Genomic DNA, 25,675 nt, shown 5'->3' on the forward strand with positions numbered 1-25,675 from the left:
TCCAATCAGACAGCGTGGGTGATGGTGTTTGGCAAATTCCAGGGTGATTATGGAGAGGCAGGGCTACCAAAGGGGATGGATATGGCAGAAGAAATCACAAAGATCTGGGGAAAGCCCCAGGAACCCAGGCTCCCCCCGAGGAGATCTCAGTCCTTGTAGACAAGAGTATACCTTCTGCTTGTCAGGTCTTGGTGCAAAATGATCACTGATTTTGGATCTCCCCAATTCTCACGGTCCCCAGCCCAACTTCCTTTCACCCCCACCAGCCTATCACCTCCCCAGCCATGGCGATATCCATTATAGTACTGAGATTAATCACTTCCATGTCTGTCTGCCTTTTTTTTTTTTTTTTTGAGATGGAGTCTCACTCTGTTGCCCAGGCTGGAGTGCAGTGGTGCGATCTCGGCTCACTGCAACTTCTGCCTCCCATGTTCAAGTGATTCTCCTGCCTCAGCTCCCCGAGTAGCCGGGATTACAGGTGTGTGCCACCATGCCCCGCTAATTTTTGTATTTTTAGTAGAGATGGGGTTTCGCCATGTTGGCCAGGCTGGTCTCCAACTCCTGACCTCAGGTGATCCACCCACCTCAGCCTCCCAAAGTGCTGGGATTACAAGTGTGAGCCACCGTGCCCGGCCCCATTTCTGTCTTTGCGAGCAAGAGACAAGGCTGCATCTCCTCCTCCAGGGCCGCCATGCCCAGCACAGGGCTTGGTACGAGGTCTGTAATCAGTGTGACCTTAATGAATGTGCTGTAGAATGATTCCCATTTCACAGACGGGAAAACCGAAGCTTAGTTGGGTTAAAGGAGTTAGCTGCCTGGGGTCTGCCGAGCCGGGGCTGAGCTGCCTCTATGGGTTGGGGGCTTCCTGAAGGCAGGGGGGACTTGTAGCATACGCCCCATGACTCAGCGTTTCCATTCTGAGACATCCACCCTTTACAGATATGTAACGGGAGACACAGACAAGAGGATCCGTGACAGCCTGTTCTCAGTAACAAAAACCTGGCCACAGCCCAGATGCCCATCAGCAGGAGAGGACATGAAGAATGGCAGAATATTACCCAGCAGGCAACATGAACCATCCACAGTGTTAAGCAAAGAGATAAACAAGTGTCAGCAATGTCACAGCACTGTGGGTTGAAAAACAAGTCCCCAGACATTGTGTATGGCAGGGTACACTTTTTACAGAGTTACAACTACCTATGATTTAAAAATAAACAAAAACACCTGGCCAGGCACAGTGGTTCATGCCTGTAATCCCAGCACTTTGGGGAGGCCAAGGCAAGCAGATCACTTGAGGTCAGGAGTTCGAGGCCAGCCTAGCCAACATGCTGAAAACCCATCTCTACTAAAAATACAAAAATTAGCCTGGCGTAGTGGCACATGCCTGTAATCCTAGCTACTTGGGGGGCTGAAGCACGAGAATCGCTTGAACCTGGGAGTTCGAGGCTGCAGTGTAGATCACACCACTGCACTCCGGACTAGTGAGACTCTGTCTCAAAAAAAAAAAAAGGCAATGCTTTGGAGTTGGCTGTCCGATCCTGTGGTCTTGGGCATATTTACACAGCTCCTGAGCCTGTTCCCCAAACTTCCAAGAGGGGTATATACTGTCTGCCTTCAGGAACCAGGGTGGGGAATCAATGTCCCTTTGTAATAAAATCACCAGGTGACCAGCCTGGGCAACACAGTGAGACCCTGCCTCTACCAAAAAAAAAAATCTAAAAAAAAATATTAACAGGGCCTGGTAGCATGCACCTGTAGTCCCAGCTACTCATGAGGCTGAGGAAGGAGGATTGCTCAAGCCCAGGAGGTTGAGGCTGCAGTGATGAGCTGTGATTGCACCGCTGCACTTCGGCCTAGGTGACAGCGTAAGACCTTGTCTCAAAAAATAAAAAATAAAATTAAAAAAGCACCAGGCGGCCGGGCGCGGTGGCTCATGCCTGTAATCCCAGCACTTTGGGAGGCCGAGGGGGATGGTTCACCTGAGGTCAGGAGTTTGAGACCAACCTGGCCAACATGGTAAAACCCCGTCTCTACTAAAAATACAAAAAAAAATTAGCCGGGCGTGGTGGCAGGCACCTGTAATCCCAGCTACTCAGGAGGCTGAGGTGGGAGAATTGCTTGAATCTGGGAGGCGGAGGTTGCAGTGAGCCGAGATGACGCCACTGCACTCCAGCCTGGGTGACAGAGCGAGATTCTGTCTCCAAAAAAAAAAAAAGCACCAGGCATGCTGTGGCTGCTTTCATAAACAGCATCCATTTCTGGTTTTGGTTAATGGCACGACACTTCCCTGGTCTTTCCCGACATAACCAGAAGCACATTCAACCTTCTGTGTTCCTTACACCAGAGCTGAGAAAGCACATCGAGACACACAATCTCTGACCTTTCCAAGCATGCAGACAGTTTGTGTCAACATGCTGAAGACCACAATGGAAATATCTGACCCTAAAGTAACCTGCAGTCCTGCCCTGACACTATGAATTGGGACGCAACATTCTCTGGAGGCCTTGCTATTAAAGGACTTTGGGGACACGCTGGGGCATGGGCTGGAGTTGTTGTCCTGTCACATGGTAACTCTGGGAGTGGCCCTGGTTCCCGGTCACACTCATCTCCTGCGGCCACCACCACTCCAACCCTACCGTGTACTGCTGGCCTGTGGGGCTGGGTGTTCCTGGGGGCCCCCTCGGCTGGCCCCATCCTTAGATGACCCCTGCCCAAACTCACCCTCAGCAAAGACATGCAGCTCAGAAATCCCGCTTCCTGCCACCGGGGCCCATCTACCCCTTGCTGGGTCAGCTTAACCTTCCCTCCCCCAGACCTCTTCCACCCCTGCCCCTCTGCCTTGCTCAGCACCCCAACACACACCCCAGATTTCCTAAGACACAGACCAACTGGGAAGGGCACCCTCTCAGAAAGTCTCTGATCATTCGCCCATCTTTTTTTTTTTTTTTTTTTGAGATAAAGTCTTGCTCTGTTGCCCAGGCTGGAGTGCAGTGGTGCAGTCATAGCTCACTGCAGCAGCCTCAGACTCCTGGGCTCAAGTGATCCTCCCAACTCAGCCTCCCAAGTTGCTGCAACTACAGGTACACACCACCATGCCTGGCTAATTTTTTTTTTTTTTTTTTTTGAGACGCAGTCTCGCTCTGTTGCCCAGGCTGGAGCGCAGTGGCGTGATCTCGGCTCACTGCAAGCTCTGCCTCCCAGGTTCACGCCATTCTCCTGCCTCAGCCTCCCAAGTAGATGGGACTACAGGTGCCTGCCACCATGCCTGGCTAATATTTTTGTATTTTTAGTAGAGACAGGGTTTCACTGTGTTAGCCAGGATGGTCTCAATCTCCTGACCTCATGATCCGCCCGCCTCGGTCTCCCAAAGTGCTGGAATTACAAGTGTGAGCCACCGTGCCCGGCCTTTTTTTTTTTCATTTTTTTGTAAAGACAGGGTCTCACTATATTGCTCAAACTGGTCTTGAACTCCTGGCCTCGAGTGATCCTCCTGCCTCAGCCTCCCAAAGTGCTGGGGTTACATGTGAGCCACTGTGTCAGCCACTGTGTCTGGCCTGTCCACCCATCTGATCCCTTCTCTCTGGCCTCAGGAAAACAGCACCCTGGCAAACTCCTTCCCCCTTTCATGACTCTCCCAAACACCTCCCTGAGCTGTCGGTTTCATACTTGGCTTCTTAGTCTTAGCAATAAGTAGGATCAAGTTTCTTCTGTCCTAAAAAAAAAGTCTTCCTTCATCCCCATCTCCTCCTGAGGCCACCTCCTTACCCCGACCCCCTGCCATTGGGCCACGTCCTCAAGCCCTCCAGGGCATCCCGCTCCGTTCATCAGTGACCTCCCTGAGCCCAGCCCGATGACGTCTTCCCTCGTGCCTCCCTGCCCATGACCTGTTGCCTGGACCCACATGGCTGGCCAAGGCCTCCCTGGAATCTGCAATCTCCCGCACGGTCTCCTCTGACGTCTTGGACACTGACAGTCCTCTGCTTCCTGTGGTGGCTGCTCTTCTCCTCCCCAGCGTAGGCAGCTCTCAAGGGGTCGTCTCTCATCTCCTATTACACCCTCTCCCCAGATGCTCACTCCTGGGCTTCCAACCACCATGGTCCAGGCTCTCCCTGCAGACTTGCACTTCTCTCCCTGCACCCTGGCTTCAACCACCTTGGTTGATTCTTTTTTTTTTTTTCTTGGAGACGGAGTCTTGCTTTGTTGCCTAGGCTGGAGTGCAGTGACGCAATCTCGGCTCACCGCAACCTCTGCCTACCGGGTTCAAGCAATTCTCCTGCCTCAGCCTCCCAAGTAGCTGGGATTACAGGCGCCTGCCACCATGCCCAGCTAATTTTTGTATTTTTTAGTAGAGATGGGGTTTCACTATGTTAACCAGGCTGGTCTCGAACTCCTGATCTCAAGTGATCCACCCGCCTAAGCCCCCCAAAATGCTGGGATTACAGGCATGAACCACCACACCCAGGCAGTTGATTCATTTGTCCCATCAACTCTCTGACATAGTTGTTGCTGCCCATTTGACAGATGAGGAAACTGAGGCTTAGAGAGGCTGAGCCACCACCTTACAGATGACCCAGGTCGCAGCTGGTCCCCTCACGCTGCCAGAGTTGTTGACATGTGCCCTCAGCCTGGTGGGGTGAAAGAGAATTGCACACCAGTCGCTGACTCTCAAAATCCATTGTTCCCCCCACCATCCAACCCCGGCCTTGGCCTGGAGCCAAGCACCAGGGCAGAGCTGAGGCCCAGGGTGGCCCCCGATCTGGGCCGAGAAGCTGAGTAGCTGAGTCATCTCTGAGAAGAACACTCCCATCTTCAATTGCTGCTGCTGCCTGTTGTGGACTGCCCGGCTGACACAGGTAACTTGATCTGTTTACTCTGGGATTCCTAAGCCCGCAGAGTCAGGCCCTCACACGGGGCCTCTCCCCGGGCATCCTGGGTGAGGAGCCCTGGCCCAGCCAGAGCCCTGTTCCAGCAACAGACCTGAAACCCCAAGGCAGAGGGGGAAGGAGGGTGCAGCAGGGGAGAGACACTTCCAGGTAAACTTGCCTGGCAAAACCTTTTCTGAGATGTCTGATTTATGAACCAGCTAAAGTAGCAGAGAAAAGAGAATTACAAGTGTTTTTTTTTTTTAAATCTGTGGCACAGTTTACCACCAGTTCACCAGCAAATAAGAAAGGGGGGTGCCAGGCATGGTGGCTCACACCTGCAATCCCAGCACTTTGGGAGGCAGAGGCGGGTGGAACACTTGAGACCAGGAGTTCGAGACCAGCCTGGGCAACATGGTGAAACCCTGTCTCTACTAAAAATACCAAAATTAGCTGGGCGTGGTGGCAGGTGCCTGTAATCTCAGCTACTCCGGAGACTGAAGCAGGAGAATCGCTTGACCCCAGGAGGCAGAGGTTGCAGTGAGCTGAGATCATGCCACTGCACTCCAGCCTGGGTGACACAGCGAGACTCTGTCTTAAAAAAAAATATTTTCGTGTAGAGACAGGGTCTAACTATGTTGCTGAGGCTGGTCTTGAATTCCTGGCCTCAAGCCATCCTCCCACCTTTGCCTCCCAAAGGGTTAGGATTACAGGATTGAGCCACCATACAGGGCCCTATAGTCCCTTGATTAGCATCTTAAGGGGAAAGAATTTTAGCATGGAATAGATCATCTTTAAACAAAAACCCAGGATCAGAGAAGGGACGGGATCTGCCAGAGGTCACACCTTGCACGAGCCAGGACCAGAACTGGGAAGACCTTTCACCTCCAGCAGTGACCCATCCCCCTGACCCCCACTCAGACTCTTCCTGGTGTCCACCTGCTGTGTGCCACTCGATTCACCAAGCCCTCTTCGACTGACCCCTTGGGGACCTCAAATCCAGCCTTTTTCATCCCTGCTGTCATCTCACAAGCCTCTTCCTGGGTCTCCTGAGACCCTGTCCATCCACGCTGTACAGTACAGGCAAAGGTACTTCTCAAAGCACAAATGTGATGACCTCGCTCCTTGGGTCAAGCACCTCCCGTGGCTCCCACTGTCTCCATGATAACACCAAGGGCCCCAGGATGGCTTCCAGCTCCGTGACTTGGGCTGTTTCTGTCCAGCCCCCATGGGGCCACTGCTGGGCGCCTCCTCGTTCGTTAGTGTGCCATATCCTCCCCCGGGACCCTCATTCCACTCCCCAGCCTTCAGGTCTCAGGGTGGACACCTTCACGAACCATGCTCCACTACGTCCCCTCCTCAACACTACCCATACCTCCCCTCCAACCGTCAGTGCCTACTTAGGGAGGTGTCTGGCCATTAGATCACTGCTGAAGTTTACCAACTCCACCCTGGCCTGGGCTGCTGAGTGGGCAGAGACCAAGGAGGCTTTGTCACTGCTACCCCAGCTCCCAGTTCTGGGCGAGGCTTGTAGTATTTGCTGATTGACTCTGCACCTGTCTTGGGTGCCAGAGGCCGCTCCTGGCCTGGGGTGGGGTGGGTGGGGGCACTGGGAGCTGGACAGGAGGGTTGTGCACCAGGCAGACAGAGCATCCCCTGCTCACTATGGAACCTTGGCCCACTCCTTGTCCTGGCTTCAGTTTCTCCAGCTGTACAGTGAGATGACTGGCGTGGGCAATCCCTGCAGTCCCTCCAGGGGTCACGGTCCCATGCTTCCCTCATATCCAATTATGGAGAATGTGATAAAGGCCACTGTGTCTCCCACCACCAGGCAGGCAGGGCATCTTCATGGGCTGAGGACCTACAGATGCTCACACCTTCCAGCTCGCCCAACTATAGTGTGGCTGGTGGTTAGGTGCATGGGGATTTTCTTTTCCTTTTTTTTTTTTTCCCCCAGACAGGGTCGTGCTCTGTCACCCAGGCTGGAATGCAACGGCACCAATCACAGTTCACTGCAGCCTCTAACTCCTGGGCTTACGTGATCCTCCTGCCCGAGTAGCTGGGACTATAGGTGCGTGACACCACACTCAACTAATTTCTTATTTTATTATTTATTTCTGAGACTGGGTCTCACTCTGTCACCCAGGCTGGAGTACGGTGGCACGATCTCAGCTCCCCACAACCTCTGCCTCCCGCATTCAAGTGATTCTCCTGCCTCAGCCTCCCGAGTAGCTGGGATTACAAGCACTCACCACCATGCCTGGCTAATTTTTGTACTTTCAGTAGAGACGGGATTTCACCACGTTGGCCAGGCTGGTCTCAAACTCCTGACCTCAAGCAATCCACCCGCCTTGGCCTCCCAAAGTGCTAGGATTATGGGTGTGAGCCACCGCACCCAGCCTAATTTTTTATTTTTTGTAGAGACAGGGTCTCACTATGTTGCACAAGCTGGTCTTGAACTCCTGGCTCAAGAGATCTTCCTGCCTTGGACTTCCAAATTGCTGGGATTACAGGTATAAGCCACTGCACCTAGTCAAAACATGTTTATTTATTTATTTATTTATTTATTTAATTTTTTTTAAGATGGAGTCTTGCTCTGTCGCCCAGGCTGGAGTGCAGTGGCGCCATCTCGGCTCACTGCAAGCTCCACCTCCCGGGTTCACTCCATTCTCCTGCCTCAGCCTCCCGAGTAGCTGGGACTACAGGCGCCCACCACCATAGAGACGGGGTTTCACTGTGTTAGCCAGGATGGTCTCCATCTCCTGACCTTGTGATCCGCCCGCCTCGGCCTCCCAAAGTGCTGGGATTACAGGCGTGAGCCACCGTGCCTGGCACCAAAACATGTTTTTAATAAGATAAAATCTGAGCTCGGGTCATGGTTTCTTATAGATATGTATTTTTTTTTAACCCCAAACTCGGTTTTTACAATTGCGGCATAACTTACTATAACAAAATGTACAGATTTTCAGGTGGGCAATTAGATGACTTTTGGCAAGTGTATATCCCCCATTTAACCAGCACCCCGATAAGTATATTGGACATTCCCATCATTGCAGAAAGTGTTCCGTGCTCCTTTCCCAACAACTGGAGGCAGCCACTGCTCTAGTCTCTAGTGCCGTGGATTCACTGTGTCTGTTTTGCGCTTCAAATCCATGGAAACACACACATTGTGTCCTATTTTCTGCCTGGTTTATTTTGCTCAATATATTATTTTTGAGATTAATCCAGGCTGGGTGCAGTGGTTCATGCCCATACCTAACATTTTGGGAGGCTGGGGCGGGAGGATTGCTTGAAGCCGGGAGTTCAAGACCAGCCTGGGCAACATAGTGAGATCCCATCTCTACAGAAAAAAAAATAGGTGGACACAGTGGTTAGTCTCAGCTACTCAGGTGGCTGAGTTGGGAGGATTGCCTGAGCCTGGGTGGTAGAGGCTGCGGTGAGCTATGATTGCGCCACTGCACTCCAGCCTGGGTGACAGAGCAAGACTCCATCTCAAAAACAAAACAAAAATTACCCAGGCATGGTGGCATGCTCCTGTAGTCCCAGCTATTTGGGAGGCTGAGGCAGGAGGACTGCTTGAGCCCAGGAGGTCCAGGCTGCAGTGAGCTATAACTGCACTACTGCACTTCAGCCTGGGCAAAGCAAGACCCTGTCTCAATTAAAAAAAAAAAAAAAAAAGGCCAGGCATGGTGGCTCACGCCTGTAATCCCAGCACTTTGGGAGGCTGAGATGGGCGAATCACGAGGTCAGGAGATCGAGACCACCCTGGCTAACATGGTGAAACCCCATCTCTAGTAAAAATACAAAAAAAATACCCGGGTGTGGTGGCGGGCGCCTGTAGTCTCAGCTACTCGGGAAGCTGAGGCAGGAGAATGGCATGAACCTGGGAGGCAGAGCTTGCAGTGAGCCGAGATAGCGCCACTGCACTCCAGCCTGGGTGACAGAGCAAGACTCCGTCTCAAAAAAAAAAAAAAGAAAAAGAAAAAAAGGAAAATTCCCTCCAGTGTTATGGCTGAATGCCCTAATATCCTACAGTAATAGAAACACAGAATATCTTCTGCATTTTGAAATGCAATGTGGAATGAAAAAAAAAAAAAGCATGCCTCAGAAGATCGCAGGCTGCCAGGTATCTTTTCCATACATATAAATGGGATGAAAGCCTTTGCAAAAATCAAGGGAAAGATAAATGTGGGCAGAGAGCAGTTACCATCAATGTCATGGTTGGTGTGGGGGGCAGTGTTATTCAAATGATAAACAAACATAAAGTAAAAGCAGGATCAATAAGTATGTCACGAACCAAAAATTCTGAGTCATCAAATTCTGCACGCCTGAGGTCCATTTAAAAAAAGGAGCCTGGGCCGGGTGCGGTGGTTCACGCCTGTAATCCCAGCAATCTGGGAGGCTGAGGTGGGCAGATCATGAGGTCAGGAGATCAAGACCATCCTGGCTAACATGGTGAAACCCTATCTCTACTAAAAATACAAAAAGATCAGCCAGGTGTGGTGGTACATGCCTGTAGTCGCAGCTACTCAGGAGGCTGAGGCAGGAGAATTGTTTGAATTGGGGAAGTGGAGGTTGCAGTGAGCCAATATTGCACCACCGCCCTCCAGCCTGGGTGACAGAGTGACACTCTGTCTCAAAAAAATCCAAATAAATAAATAAATAAAGGTGGCATTGGTGTCTTGGTGAGCATCTGCTGAAGGAGTCAATGGAAAGCTGAAATTGGCTAAAATGATTTAACGAAAAAAGAGCTATCCAGGTATCCATCTGGAGCAACCACCTGTGGTATATGCGGTGCTGGGCTTGGTCTCTCCATGATGCCATCTAACCCTCAGGCCATCCTAAGGAAGGTTCTGCCATGCCCCTCTGCAGACGGGACACTGAGACCTGGGGGGTAATGGAACATGCTCACTGTCACAGTTAGCAAGGGCAGAGCTGGGATGAGAGGATCAGGGCAGAACTGAGATCTCCTGACAATGATTCCTTTTTTTTTTTTTTTTTGAGACAGGCTTTTTCTCAATCTCTGTCCCCCAGGCTGGAGTGCAGTGGCATGATCCTGGCTTACTGCAGCCTCAACCTCCCGGGCTCAAGTGATCCTCCCACCTAAGCCTCCAGAATAGTTGGGACTACAGGCAGGAATCACCATGCCCAGCTACTTCTTGTATATTTTTTTGTAGAGATGGGGGTCTCGCTATGTTGCCCAGGCTGGTCTCGAGCTTCTAAGCTCAAGCAATCCCATCACCTCAGCCTCCCAAAGTGCTGAGATTACAGGTGTGAGCCACTGCCCCCAACCCCCTGACAGTGACTCTTGAAAGGGGCTCAACTTTTGCTTCTGTGGGAGCCCCGAGGACCAGAACCAGACCTGCCCTGAGAAGGGGCTAGACCTCCCATCTTTCAGAGCCTCACTGGCTCACCCTTCATAGAGAGAGGAGTGGCACAGTCTAGAGTGGTTCTTCTTTTTTTTTGAGACAGGGTCTCACTCTGTCGCCCAGGATGGAGTGCTGTGGCTTAATCTCAGCTCACTGCAATCTCTACCTCTTGGGTTCAAACAATTCTTATGCCTCAGCCTCCTGAGTAGCTGGGATTACAGGTGTGCACCATCACACCCAGCTAATTTTTGTATTTTTAGTAGAGACGGGGTTTCTACTAACCCCATTGGCCAGGCTGGTCTTGAACTCCTGACCTCAGGCGATCCGACTGCCTCGGCCTCCCAAAGTGCTGGGATTACAGGTGTGAGCCACTGTGTCCAAGTGGCTCTTAAATCAGACTTCTGAGTCCAAAGCTAGCTTCTTCGACTAAGTTATACAGAAGGCTTTAGGGAGGTTCCTCACCCTCTGGGGCCTCGGTTTCCTTATCTGTGACAAGGGGGAGGTCACGTACCCACCTGAGTTGATAATGCATCCAAAGGGCATGGCGGTGGGCCTGGCCCATAGGAACCTGAGTCAAGGGGAGCCTGTCATCTTCATCAACAGCAGTGAGAGGAGCAGGAAGGGAGGTGTTGGCTCCTGGGTCCCTGGGGCCTTTCCTCCAGGGATCCACCATCAGAGGGTGCCCTCCCAAAGGTGGGGAGATGGCAGCTGGCCTGTTGTTCTGTATCACCCAGCATTTCAACTCTCCCAGGCAACCATGGTTGGCGGGTCCCAATTTCTACTGAGATCACCCCATGTAGGTCACATGGCGAGGGTCCCACACCCCAGCCTCACCACTTCCATCAAGCCAAACGCTTCCCATTTCCAGCCCGATGATGCTACTAACTTCCCTGCCCCTCCTTGGAGATCCCCAACCCCAAATAACCTCCCCTGATCTCCAGGGTCTCTTGGTGACAATACCTGCCTGCCTGCCTGAGCTAAGGGGGTCCGTTGCTTCTATCAGTCTCAATGCCCCAGAAACTGAGCGAAAACCCAAGTATTGACGGCCTACTGAACGCAAAGTCTGAGTCTGACCCTGGTATTCTATTCCTTGGTTTTTAGAACGCCCCCAGACACAGATGAGGGCTGAAGGCTCAGAAAGGCCGGGTCAGGCCAGGCGAGGTGGCTCATGTCTGAAATCACAGCACTTTTGGAGGCCAGGGCAGGAGGATCGTTTGAGGCCAGGAGTTTGAGGCCAGCCTAGGCAACAAAGTGAGACCCTGTCTCTACAAAATATTGTAAAAATTAGCCAGGTGTGGTGGCACACACCTGCGGCCCCAGCTATTCAGGAGGCTGAGGCAGGAGGATCCCTTGAGTCCAGGAGCTGCAGTGAGCTATGATTTTGCCACTGTACTCTGGCCTGGGTGATCGAGCGAGACCTGTCTTCAAAAGAAAACAAGAAAGGCAGGGTGACCTGCCCGGGGATATGTGGTAGGAACAGCAGAGTGGAGAGAGAGCGCTTGATAAGGTGCCTTGTTGGGAAACATTCCCCACATCATGGTGCCATGGGAACCACATAAGCAGGTCAAGTGTGCCTCACTCAAGCACTCAGGAACCAAGTTTGCAGAGGGGGTCAGGGCAGGAGATGCACACGACTCACAGCCAACCCCAGACTCTGGACCTGGGGCACCTGCTAAGCACTTTCTCTGTAAGATCTCACTTAAACCTCCCGTGAACAGCCCTATAACGTGGGTGCTATCACCTTCTTCATTTTTCTACAGAAACTGACAAATAAAGGCAGTTAAACCAGGCTAATTTGGACTGACGGGCTGGGTGGGGGGCGGGGCGGGGCGGGGATGTCATCAGAGAGAAGCTGCAGGAGGGAAATTGTAGACTAGAACAAAGTCTGAAGAGGGTGGAGAAAAGCACAGATTTAAAAGAAAGAAAGAAATGTGGCTGGGCATAGTGGCTCACGCCTGTAATCCCAGCACTTTGGGAGGCTGAGGCGGGTTGATCACCCGAGGTCAGGAGTTTGAGACCAGCCTGGCCAACATGGCGAAACCCCATCTCTACTAAAAATGCCAAAATTAGCTGAGTGTCGTGGTGCACACCTGTAATCCCAGCTACTCGGGAGGCTGAGGCAGGAGAATCGCTCAAACCCAGGAGTCAGAGTTTGCAGTGAGCTGAGATTGCACCACTGCACTCCAGCCTGGGGGACAGGGTGAGACTCTGTCCCCGCCACCAAAAAAAAAAAAAAAAAAAAAAAAACGCGTTTTACTGCCTGCAAGCTTGAGTTCTCCCTCCAGCACCCTACCCACCAGGGCTCCTCAGAGGCCTGGCTTGAGGAATGGATACGGTAGCCTTGTCATCTGCAGTTGACACCAGGCCTGCAGCTTGTCCTGAGGTGTCACCCCCTTATTCTTTTTTTGGTTTTTTTTTTTTGAGACAGAGTCTCACTCTGTTGCCCAGGCTGGCGTGCAGTGGTGCGATCTCTGCTCACTGCAACCTCCTCTTCCCGGGTTCAAGCAATTCTCCTGCTTCAGCCTCCCGAGTAGCTGGGACTACAGGCGTGTACCACCACACCCGGCTAATTTTTGTATTTTTAGTAGAGACGGGGTTTTACCATATTAGCCAGGCTGGTCTCGAACTCCTGACTTTGTGATCCGCCTGTCTCAGCCTCCCAAAGTGCTGGGATTACAGGCGTGAACCACCACGCCCAGCCCATACACCCCCTCATTCTTGACTGTGCTGCTCTAGTGGACGAAACAGCCCAAAAGCATTGCTCAGTTGGGAGGGGGTGGAGGGAGTCCAGCCTGGGTGTGTGCAAAGGAGTCACCCAGGAAACTCACTGCGGGATCTGCCCTTACAGATGCACTCGCCTGGGGCCAAGCCCTGGGTGGCTGGGGCAGGTTACCTGGAGGCCCAGGGGCCAAATGCAGGAGCAAGTTCCCATCAGGAAAGGGGAAGAGCGAATCAGAGATCCAGCTCCTGCATGCAGGGGAGTGGGCACGGGCAATCCCCTTACCCCAGGGTCATTCCCCAGCCTCACCTCGAAGGCAATGAAGGAGGGTAGAGTCTGAGGGCACCCCTGACACCTCCACCTGTCCCCATCCCCTATCAGCGTTCCACATTCCAGTGCAGGCCCAAAATTCTAACCCCAAAGAAGAAGCGTGGTGGGGTACGCTTCTTCCCACCTTTTTTTTTTTTTCTTGAGACTGGGTCTCACTTTGTCAACCAGGCTGGAGTGCAATGGTGTGAGCATAGCTCACTGCAGCCTCCAACTCCTGGGCTCAAGTGATCCTCCTGTCTCAGCCTCCAGAGTAGCTGGGGCTACAGGTGTGCACTACCACATCTGGCTAATTTTTAAAATTTCTTGTAGAGACGGGATCTGGCTATGTTGCCCCAAATGGTCTTGAATTCCTGGCCTCAAGCGATCCTCTTGCCTCCACCTCCCAAAGTGCTGGGATTATAGGCGTGAACCACCGCACTGGGCCTTGATTTCACATTTGAACTCTCCCACATTAAAAAAAAAAAATTATTAAAAAAAAAATAGGCCCAGCGTGGTAGCTCATACTTGTAATCCCAGCACTTTAGAAGGCCAAGGTAGGAGAATTGTCTGAGCTCAGGAATTCAAGACCAGCCTGGGGAACATGGTAAAACCCCAACAGGATGGATTTGATTCCTATACAAATTGAAGCTGCCCTGCCAAGGAGGGCCTGGCTGGAGGGGATGAGACCTTCGTCCTGAGGCCTCAGGGTCAGTGGATCAGGAGTGGGGGAGCTAGAATAGAAGCGGACAGCCTGGGCATGGGGACTCACGCCTGTAATCCCAGCACTTTGGGAGGCCGAGGCAGGTGGATCACCTGAGGTTCGGAGTTCAAGACCAGCCTGGCCAACATGGTGAAACCCTGACTCTACCGAAAATATAAAAATTAGCCAGGCATGGTGGTGTACACCTGTAATCCCAGGGAGGACTGAGGCAGGAGAATCACTTGAACAAGGGAGGCGGAGGTTGCAATGAGCCAAGATTGCGCCATTGCACTCCAGCAGCCTGAATGACAGAGCAAGACTCTGTCTCAAAAAAAAAAAAGAAAAAGAGGACAAGACATGGCAGTCAGCGCGCAGAGGAGGGGTGACTGGAGAAAGACTGGGGGTCAGACGGGCAGGACCTGGGTGGGCTGGGTGGGAGGAGGGCTGGATGTGGCGCTGTGCACCAGGGAGGGGACACAGAAGCAGGGGGTAGTCTGGGAGGAAGACTTGCAAGCACCATATGGGGACACAGTAGACACCCAGAGTGTCCAGGCACCCTGCAGGCAGAGCTGCTGTGCAGGGCAGAGAAGGGTGCCCAAGACGTTGCTGGGAGCAGAGAAGTCACACCTTCCTCAAGGCCGGCTGGAGGACGCAACAGCTCTTTGTGTTCCAAGAAGCAGCTCTTACCAGGGAGTTGCCTGCCTGGCCCCAAAGTTTCTCCAGTCTCCTTACTATAGACCCCTCCCCTCCTGCCAGCCTCCCGCATCCCCACAGCTCAGCCAATCTGAAACAAATAAACAGCTTCCCTTCCTCCAATAAAAATCAGCCATCCTGCAATTGTCAGATGTGCCCTTCCAGTGCTTCCAAAGCAGAACAGATCATCCGTGCCATGGGGACAGAGGCCACCACTGCCACCTCGCGGAGGCCTGCATCAAGTAGAGGGCACCTCAATAAACATCCATTGAATTTCTGTGAATAATAGGTTCACTATGTAATCAACACCTCACTAAGTCCCTAACATAAAATTCCCCATTTAATTCTCACAACCACCCAAGATGTTGATAGTATTATCTCCAGTTATTTTTTGGTAGAGATGGGGTCTCACTATGTTGTCCAGCTGATCTCAAACTCCTGAGCTCAGGCAATCCTCCCGCTTCCTCAGGCAAGACCTCCCAAAGTGATGGGATTACAAGTGTGAGCCACCATGCCTCACCTTATCCCTATTTTAAAGATGAAGCCAGGCCACAGTGTGGTGGCTCACGCCTATAATTCTACCACTTTGGGAGGTCAAGGCAGGAGAATTGTCAGAGCTCAAGAGTTCAAGACTGGCCTGGGCAACATAGTAAGACCCTGTTGCTACTAAAAATCTTTTTTAAAAATTAGCTGGGCATGACGGTGCACACCTGTGGTCCCAGCTACTTGGAAGGCTGAGGCAGGAGGATTGCTTACGCCTGGAAAGTTGAGGCTGCAGTGAGCTATGCTCATGCCACTGCACTCTAGCATAGATAACAGAGCCAGACCCTCCTTGGAGGTTCTAAGTTGCCCAAGATCACATGGCTGGTGGGTTGTGGGAATTTGGATAAAAACACATTTTCCTGTTATGTGCATATCCTGAGAAATGACCCTTGGCATAAGCTTTTCCATCTTGGGTTAACAGTGGAAAGGAGTGGAGGGCATAGGCGGGGAGGAGTTCGGAGTGGGGGGGCCAAGGCTGAACCCTAAACTGCTGTTGTCCATTGTGTGACTTGGGGGCAGACAGCTCCTTCCTGTAGAGCTGCTATGAGGGTGAATGATGGGAACTCCCAGCGGAGGCCTCATGCATAGTGGGTGTTCAAGAAGGAACTGCCATGGCTGGGAGCAGTGGCTCACGCTTATGATCTCAGCCCTTTGGGAGGCCGAGGCAGGTGGATCACCTGAGGTCAGGAGTTCGAGACCAGCCTGGCCTACATGGTGAAACCCCATCTCTACTAAAAAATACAAAAATTAGCTGGGTGTGGTGGCACATGCCTGTAGTCCCAGCTACTCGGGAGGCTGAGGCAGGAGGATCACTTGAGCCCAGGTGGCAGAGGCTGTATTGAGCCGAGATTGCACTGCACTCCAGCCTGGGCGATAGAGTAAGACCGCGTCTCAAAAAAAAAAAAAAAAAAATATGGGAACATCAGACACTGGGGACTCCAATAGAGGGGAGGTTGGGAAGGGGAGGAAGGTTAAAAAAATTACCTATCGGGTACAATGTTCACTATTTGGGTAATGGGCGTACTAGACGCCCAGTCCCTACCAGTATGCCATATATCCATGTAACAAACATGCACGTGTACCTCTTGAATCTAAAATAAAATAAAATCTTAAACATTAATTTTAATTTTTATTTTTTTGAGACAAGGTCTGGCTCTACTGCCTGGCTGGAGTACGGTGGCACAATCTCGGCTCACTGCAGCCTCCACCTCCTGGGGTCAAGCGATCCTTCCACCTCAGCCTCCTGAGTAGCTAAGACCACAGGTGCACGCCACTATGCCCAGCTACATTTTGTATATTTTGTAGAGATGAGGTTTCACCATGTTGCCCAGGCTGGTCTCCAACTTGTGAGCTCAACCAATCTACTCTCCTCAGCCTCGCAAAGTGCTGGGATTACAGGCATGAGCCACCACGCCTGGCCTCAAATTTTATTAATTGTTGTAAAATACACACAACAAAACCTACCATCTTAACTATCTTTAAGTGTGCAATTCAATCGTGTTAAGCACGTTTGCAATACGGACAGCAATTGCCACCATCCATCTCTAGAACTCTTCATCTTACCCAACAGAACTCCATACCCACTAAACACCAACTCCCCAGCTCTTGGCAACCACCATTCTTTCTGTCTCTATGACTCCGGCTACACCAGGTATTTCATACAAGTGGGATCTCATGCAGTATTTGTTCTTTTTTGACTAGTTTATTTCACTCAGCATGATGTCTTCAAGGTTCATTCATGTTGTAGTATGTGTCAGAATTTCCTTCCTTTTTCCCCCCTGAATAATATTCCTTTGTGTGAATACATCCCATTTTGTTGATCTGTTCATCCATCAGTAGACACCTGGGTCACTTCCACCTTTAGGCCTTAGTGAATAAGGTTGCTGTAAATGTGGGTGCATGGCCAGGCGCAGTGGCTCATGCCTGTTATCCCAGCACTCTGGGAGGCTGAGGCTGGTGGATCACTTGAGGTCAGGAGTTCAAGACCAGCCTGGGCAACATGATGAAACCCCGTCTCTACTAAAAATGCAACAATTAGCCAGGTGTGGTGGTGTGCACCTGTAATCCCAGCTACTCGGGAGGCTGAGGGACCAGAATCGCTTGAACCCAGGAGACGGAAGTTGCAATGAGCCAAGATCGCACCATTGCACTCCAGCCTGGGTGACAGCAAGACCCTGTCTCCAAAAAAAAAAAAAAAAAAAAAATTGGGGTGTGCAAGCAAAACCTCAGGTTTTTGAGCAGAGATCTAGCTCAGAGGTTGGAGTATGTTCAATGTGTTATGGTGAGGGCAAGCCTGAGTATATGGCACCTAGACACCAGTTTTCCATTTAGGCCAGGCACCATAGCTCACACCTGTAATCCCAGCACTTTGGAAGGCTGAGGCAGGAGGATCACTTGGGTCCGGGAGTTCGAGACCAGCCTGGGCAACATAGCAAGACCCCATCTCTACAAAAAAAACAAAAATTATCTGGGTGTAGTGGTGAGTGCTTGCAGTCCCAGCTACTCAGTGGGGCTGAGGCAGGAGGATTGCTGGAGCCTGAGAAATTGAGGCTGGAGTGAGCTGAGATTGCATCACTGCACTCCAACTAGGGTGACACAGTGAGACCCTGTCTCAAGAATTTTTTACAGGCCAGGTGTGGTGGCTCATGCCTGTAATTCCAGCACTTTGGGGAGGCCGAGGCGGGCGGGTCACGAGGTCAGGAGAGCAAGACCATCCTGGCTCACACGGTGAAACTCCATGTCTACTAAAAATACAAAAAAATTAGCCAGGCATGGTGGCAGGTGCCTGTAGTCCCAGCTACTCGGGAGGCTGAGGCAGGAGAATGGCGTGAACCCGGGAGGCGGAGCTTGCGGTGAGCCAAGATCGCACCACTCCACTCCAGCCTGGGGGACAGAGCCAGACTCTGCCTCAAAAAAAAAAAAAAAAGAATGTTTTTCAAAAAGTTTTAATTTAGCACCGTGGATAGCCCACAGGGACCTTGGACACCCAGAATCCCACTGGCCCAGCGCGGATGCAACTGGGCTGGTTTCTCATACTGCAGATCTGTTATAAGAGAAAACCTTTCCAGCCGTGTGCAGGCTCAGAAGAGACCAATTAAACCTTTTACAAGGTTTTTTTTGTTTTGTTTTGTTTTTTCTGAGATGGAGTTTCACTCTTGTCGCCCAGGCTGGAGTGTAGTGACATGATTTTGGCTCACTGCAACCTCTGCCTTCCGGGTTCAAGTGATTCTCCTGCCTCAGCCTCCTGAGTAGCTGGGATTACAGGTGCCCGCCACCACGTCGGCTAATTTTTGTATTTTTGGTAGAATCGGGGCTTCACCTTGTTAGCCAGGCTGGTCTCGAACTACTGACCTCAGGTGATGCACCTGCTTGGCCCTCCCACAGGTGCCAGGATTACAGGCGTGAGCCACTGCGCCCAGCTACAACTGACTTTTTTGATCCCTGGGAGATAAGTCAACACCGAGGGACGACCAGTCCTAAGCCCTGGACATGGACCTGGGGGTGAGGACAGAAGGGGATCAGGACCAGCCCTCTCATCCTGCACCCTGAGGCATGGGTGATCCCAGGAAGCCACTCACCAGGCACCAGGGTGGCTTCCTGGAGGAGAGGATGCTGAAGCCGACCTCAAGAAGTGTCTGTGTTAGGTTTAAGGACTCATGAGAGTTCTCTGGCTGGACTAAAGGTAGCATGATCACATAGTCAGGTTTGCCCTATTGTCTGCAGGTTGTTGTTATTATTGTGATGATGATGATGATGATGATGATGATGATGATGATGATGATGATGAGACAGGGTCTCATTATGTTGTCCAGGCTGGAGTACAGTGGTGCAATCTCGGCTCACTGCAACCTCTACCTCCTAGGCTCAAGGAATCCTCCCACCTCAGCCTCCTAAGTAGTTGGGATCACAGGCAGGCGCCATCATACCTAGCTAATTTTTTTGTATTTTTTGCAGAGTCGGGGTCCCACCATGTTGCCTCCGCTGGTCTCCAATTCCTGAGCTCAAGCGATCAGCCTAAAGTGCTGGGATTACAGGCTTGCTGGGATTACAGGCATACTGGGATTACAGGCATGAGCCACTGCACTTGGCCAACCTAGTAATTATTTTAAGTACTTCCTGCTATTCTAAAAAATGTTTGTTCCCGTCTCAATGATAAATGGCAGGGTCATTTCATTCCTTATCTGTTGCTACATAACAAATTACCCCAAATCTTAGTGGCTTGAAACAACAACAAACTTTTATTATCTCTCACAGTTCCTATGGGTTAGGAATTTAGGTGTGGCTGAACTTGGCAGTTCAAGGCATTGGCTGGGGCTGCAATCCATTGGAAGGCTTGCCTGGGGCGAAAGGATCTGTTTTCAAAGCCCCGCTCTGCCGGTTGAGGGTGGGATGCCTCAGTTCCTCTCCATATGGGCCTCTCCATGGGGCTGCTTGGGTGTCCTCAGGCCTTGGGGGTTGGTTTCCCACAGAGCAAGGGATCTGGGAGAGAGGGAGCACCACGCAGAAGCTATCGTTTTGTGCCCTAGCCTCGGAAGTCTCGCGGTATTGCTTTTACTATCTCCTAGTGACTTAGAAGAAAGTAGCCAAGACAGACATTTAAAGGAGAGCGGGGTGGAGGGATCCTAGCTTTTTTTTTTTTTTTTGACACGGAGTCTGGCTCTGTCGCCCAGGCTGGAATGCAGTGGCGCGATCTTGGCTTCACGCCATTCTCCTGCCTCAGCCTCCTGAGTAGCTGGGAATACAGGCGCCCGCCACCACGCCCAGCTAATTTTTCTATTTTTAGTAGAGACGGGGTTTCAGCGTGTTAGCCAGGATGGTCTCGATCTCCTGACCTTGTGATCCGCCCTCCTCGGTCTCCCAAAGTGCTGGGATTACAGGCGTGAGCCACTGCGCCCAGCCGATCCTAGCTTTTAAAACCACCAGCAGCTGGGAGCAGTGGCTCATGCCTGTAATCCCAGCACTTTGGGAAACCAAGATGGGAGGATCACTTAAGGTCAGGAGTTTGAGACCGGCGTGGACAACAGAGTGAGACCCCCTCCGTACAAAAAAATCTAAAAACTACCACGGTTGGCCAGGTGCAGTGGCTCATGCCTGTAATCCCAGCACGTTGGGAGGCCAAGGCGGGCAGATCACTTGAGGTCAGGAGTTCAAGACCAGCCTGGCCAACTTGGTAAAACCCATCTGAATTAAAAATACAAAAAATTAGCTGGGCATGGTGGTGGTACCTGTAACCTCAGCTACTCAGGAGGCTGAGGCAGGAGCATCACTTCAACCCAGGAGGCAGAGGTTGCAGTGAGCCGAGATCGTGCCACTGTACTCCAGCCTGGGAGACAGAGTGTAACTCCATCTCCAAAAACAAAAGCAAAAGCAAAAGCAAAACAAAACAAAATTACCATGGTTACCTAAAATAGAGCATGTGTTGGGAAGGGAGTAGACAGAGCCAGAGTGGATAGACAGAAGACATCTGATCAAGAAAGAATTCAGGCCGGGAGTGGTGGCTCACGCCTGTAATCCCAGCACTTTGGAAGGCCAAGGTGGGTGGATCACCTGAGGTCAGGAGTTAGACCACCCTGGCCAACAAGGCAAAACCCCGTCTCTATTAAAATACAAAAAATTAGCCAGGCATGGTGGTGCATGCCTGTAATCCCAGCTACTCGGGAGGCTGAGGCACAAGAGTCACTTGAACCCAGGAAGCAGAGATTGCAGTGAGCTGAGATCACGCCATTGCATTCCCGCTTGGGTGACAGAGTGAGACCCTGTCTGAAAAAACAAACAAAACCAACAAGGCAGAGATGTGGCCAGGGATTCTGAAGGAATGCATGAAGTCCACCCAGCACCCACTCCAGTTGTGTCCCTCCATCCTCCCGGACTCCCCCCCTGCCCATGCACTCCCAGCCATGCCCCCTGTGCGGGCCTCTGGTCCTCTCACCCTCTACCTTTGCTGGAGAACACACAGGACTCACGTCTTTTCCTCCCATGGGACAGAAACTCCTTTCGCGCTTCCTATCGGGCCTTGCCTACAGCAGGTACACACTGTGGGGTTTCTGCGTGAACAGAGCATACCAATTTGCACCCACCACAGGACAGCGGCTTGTTCTCTGCAGATACCTTTCTCTTTCCAGCCTCCAGGCGTTTGCTCCTCCAGCCCAGAGGGATGGGGCAGCAATGAGCATTTGGGCTGCCCTAGAGGCAGGAGGCAGGAAGATATCTGGATAGTTCAGGAAAGAGATGAGGACAAAGGAAAAAGTCATAGGAAAAAGATTTGGGAGCTAGGGTTGAGCCAGCCCCTTTCTCTAGGCAGCAGCAGACTATGGCTGTCCTGAGTGGGCACACGCAAGGCTCTGGGGCTCACCCTGTACACTCTTCACCCATACCCCTCCCCTGATCCATCTGTACCCACCCACTCCTGTTCTCTGCTTGCTCATCTTGCTTTATACCCAGCACCTCCTGACATTTTCTCATGCCACCCATCACCCCATTCTTGGATCAGATGATGCCGCCTCCTCTAGGAAGCCTTACTGGCTTGCAGCTCTGTGGTCCTAGAGCATTTTGGCTGCCCCTGCCAGAGGCCTGACACCTAAATGACAGGTGAGGTCCTTGGCTTAGTTCTGTGAGAGCAGTGACAGCATCTCCACTTTCCAGAATCAGGATGCGTTATGTGTGTGTGTAAAAAGTCTTCTAAGCCTGGGCTTTTCTGGCTCTGCCCTCACAAACTGGTGCTAGCCAGTGGCCCCAGGGCCTTCCCAGTTAATGCTTAATGGCTGGGTACAGTGGCTCACACTTGTAATCCAGCACTTTGGGAGTTCCAGGTGTCTTTACTAAAAACACAAAAATTAGCCAGGCATGGTGGTAGAGAGCTGTAATCCCAGCTACTTGGGAGACTGAGGCAGGAGAATCGCTTGAACCTGGGAGACAGAGGTTGCAGTGAGCTGAGATCATGCCACTGCACTCCAGCCTGGGCAACAGAGCAAGGCTCTGTCTCAAAAAAAAAAAAAAATGCGTATTGGAGCTTCTAGTAGACCAGATACTCTTGAGAGTGCTTGGCGTGGTTTATCTCATCAAGCCCTCACAACCACTTAGGTTGCAGGCATGATCATCATCCCTGTTTTACAGGTAAGAAACATAGCACAGAGAAGTCAAGCAACTTGCCCAAGGTCACACAGCCAGGATGAGCAGTGCTGGGATTCCAGCCGAGGTGTCCCAGGGCTCTAACTCCCTTGGGCTAGCCTGTCTTTCCCTAAACTGCAATCAGACAGTGGCCTCAGCCCAATGTGCTCCGAGGAATGACGAGGGCTCTGCATGGACTTTTTGCAATTTTAAGCTTTTCTCTCATAAATGCCTCTTAAGATGTTAATGTTCACTGGCCAGGCATGGTGGCTCACGCCTCCCAGCACTTTGGGAGGCCCAGATGGGCGGATCACAAGTTCAGGAGTTCGAGACCAGCCTGACCAACAGCTCATGCCTGTAACAGTTTAAATGTTATGTCCACACACACCTCTGAGAGGCTGAGGTGGGAGGATCATGTGAGGCCAGGAGTTCAAGGCCAGCCCGGGCAACACAGTGAGACCCCCCATCGCTACAAGAAATTTAAAAATTAGCTGAGTGTGGTGGTGCGCACCCGCAGTCCCAGGTGCTTGGGAGGCCGAGGTGAGAGGATTGCTTGAGCCTAGGAGTTCGAGGCTGCAGTGAGGTATGATGGTGCCACTGTACTTCAGCCTGGGCAACGGAGACCCCATCTCTTAAACAAACAAAAAGCTCTAAGATCTAGTGCCACCTCCTACAGGTAGGCACCCAGCCTTCTAGGTACCCTGCTAGACCAGCCCTTCCCTGACTCCACCCTGCTGTAGAGTGATGGCCTCTTTCTTTCTCTTCCACCAGGCTCTAGGGCTTGGCAGAGGAAGGGGCAAGGTATCTCTGCATCCCTTGGACCCAGCCACACCCCCACACAGAGTGAATGTTTCCTAATGCCATTCCCTTTCCACAACTCCACTGCACAAGAGAGAAGTGACTTAAGTCTGCTAAGGGGCGGAGGGAAAGGTTCAGGAAGGTTTCAGCGTGCTATCATTAGCTCTTGAGGATTGAATAGGAATTTACTAGGGGTGGGTGGGGGAGAATATTCCAGGCAGATGGAAGAGAGGTAGATACGAAGGCACAGAGGTATGTAGGGAACAATAAGGGAAATTGTGTATTTGCTGGGGGAGGGCTAAAGATGAGGATTCAAGGCCAGGAGCAGTAATCCCAGGACTTTGGGAGGTCGAGGTGGGAGGATTGCTTGAGCCCAGGAGTTGGAGGCTGTATTGATCTATGATGGCGCCACTGTACTCCAGCCTGTACGACAGAGCAAGACTCTGTCTCTAAAAGAGAAAAATAAAAAACAAAAAAATAAAGATGAGGATTCAGGATCTAGATCCCAAAGGGCCTCGAATGCCATGTCAACGATTTGATGCTATAGAGTGACTGACAAAACTGTAACCGGGCCGGGAGCGGTGGCTCACGCCTGGAATCCCAGCACTTTGGGAGGTGGAGGCCAGTGGATCACCTGAGGTCGGGAGTTCAAGACCAGCCTGACCAACATGGAGAAGCCCCGTCTCCACACAAAATTAGCCAGGCGTGGTTGTGCATGCCTGTAATCCCAGCTACTCGGGAGGCTGAGGTAGGAGAATCGCTTGAACCTGGGAGGTGGAGGCTGCAGTGAGCCGAGATGGCACCATTGCACTCCAGCCCGGACAAGAGCAAAACTCCATCTCAAAAAAAAAAAAAAGAAAAGTAAACAGGTGGCACAGGGACCCTCAGGGCATGCTGTGCTAGTCTGGGCTAAACTTAGGTTTTGGAGAGGGAGGTGACAGAGCTATGGGTCACCACCTGGGGGCAGGTATTACAGGAAGAATCTAAGGGGTTCTACCTGGATGGCTGATTATTGAAAACAGTTTAAATGCTATGTTCGCAGGCTGCAACCCATTAACACTTGCTAAAAAGCCATTTCCCACAATCATCCCACACCATCCACACAGCAGTTCTGTGTCCATGAGGGGGCCAAGTAGTGCTATCTCTATTTTACAGACGGACAAAGTGTGAGCCAGAGGAGAGACTTTGCCTCAGCCACGCAGGCAGCGGGCTCTGGTCACACATGACCTGAAGCCACGATCCGGGCTCAGAGTGCTTGGGGTGGCAGGTCCTCAGGCATTTGACGAATGTTCCGCACCTTCTGAGGCCGGACCATGGAAACACAGAGATGGCCTTTGGCCTCTGAGTCATCTTGAAACTGGACTAGTCAGCTGGGTCACCTGGGCCTGGGACAGGACAGGCTGCTTTCTGCAGGAGGGAGGAAGGGGGACCCACTGAGGGACAGGTTTTCTTGTGTTCCCAGAGGCCAGCAGGGGGGCTTGACCCCAGAGACACGCCTATCCATGAGTACCCAAAGGGGACCCTGAGTTGGGGGCTGGAAGAAGGCCAGTCTCTCCACCAAGGGAAAGGGGCTGAGGGACCCTGTCCTTTGCTGCCTTTCTAAGAAGCCCCCAAATGCCCCCTCCTTCCAGCACCCAGGCCCTGTGCACAGCCGCAGCCTGAGTCATCATCCTCATTTGAATGGTGGCCGAGAAATCAGCCAGGGGGCTGCCCAGGGCTGAGGGCCAAGACTTGGAAAAACAAGGCTGTTCTGTTACCTCCAAGCCTTGGAACGTCAAGCCCGGCTAGGGAGTGGGGGGCAGAGGGCAGGCAGAAGCAGGATCTGAAGGTGTCAACAGCCAGAGGGGGCTTTGTGTGAGGGGTGGGGGCGCGGTTCAGAATCCGAGCTGTTGGCTTTTGTTTTCAAATGACCTGTTTAATCATTACCCTTTGCAATCAACTGGGAGCACAGGCTCCCTGGCAGAGGCTTGGCGACTATTTCAAATCTCCATCCCCTACTGAGCAGCCGGAGAAGAAAGTAAACAAGATGCCACCGGCAGGTCTGGCTCCATCTCGCAAACAATAGCCGGACTGAGCACCCGGCTCAGACACACACATCAAAGTGAGATTTCCAAGCCAGAACTTTTCACAGGCAGATAACAGGCTGGGATGGAATTATTTCCCTGTGTCCCTTGAGCTCAGTGCCAAAGGGGGCAGCCTACAGGGGCTGTCATTTTCACGCTAACCTTGACCCGAAACGTATTCATTCATTTTGCAGTGAGGGAGAGCCACCACCGCCCCAAACCGCGAAAAACCAACCAGTAACAACTTTATCATTCCTTTTTAACAGTCACAATGGTGGGCAAATGAGACTTAAGTTACAGCAGCTAGCTGGCACTCACACTCCCCTCGGCTCAGGGTCCTTAAACAACAACAACAAAACCCTAATGCAAGCACCCACCGGGGCTCACAATGTCAAACCCTTACCTGGCATAGGGAAAATCCAAGTGAGAGAGAGAGTGAGTGTCTGTGTGTGTGTTTGTGATTCCATCTTTTACCTTCCAAGGCCTTCAACTATTTTCCCCCCAGCAGCATC

The 25,675-nt window shown here is 51.8% G+C and overlaps 1 protein-coding gene across 1 annotated transcript in view; it reads right to left on the minus strand.

Annotated features, from left to right (window-relative positions):
- Positions 1-25,675, minus strand: part of CASTOR3P (CASTOR family member 3) — a 62,271-nt gene that overhangs the window by 25,205 nt on the left and 11,391 nt on the right.

Source organism: Pan paniscus, chromosome 6, assembly GCF_029289425.2.
Source record: "Pan paniscus chromosome 6, NHGRI_mPanPan1-v2.0_pri, whole genome shotgun sequence".
NCBI classification, from domain to species: Eukaryota; Metazoa; Chordata; class Mammalia; order Primates; family Hominidae; genus Pan; species Pan paniscus.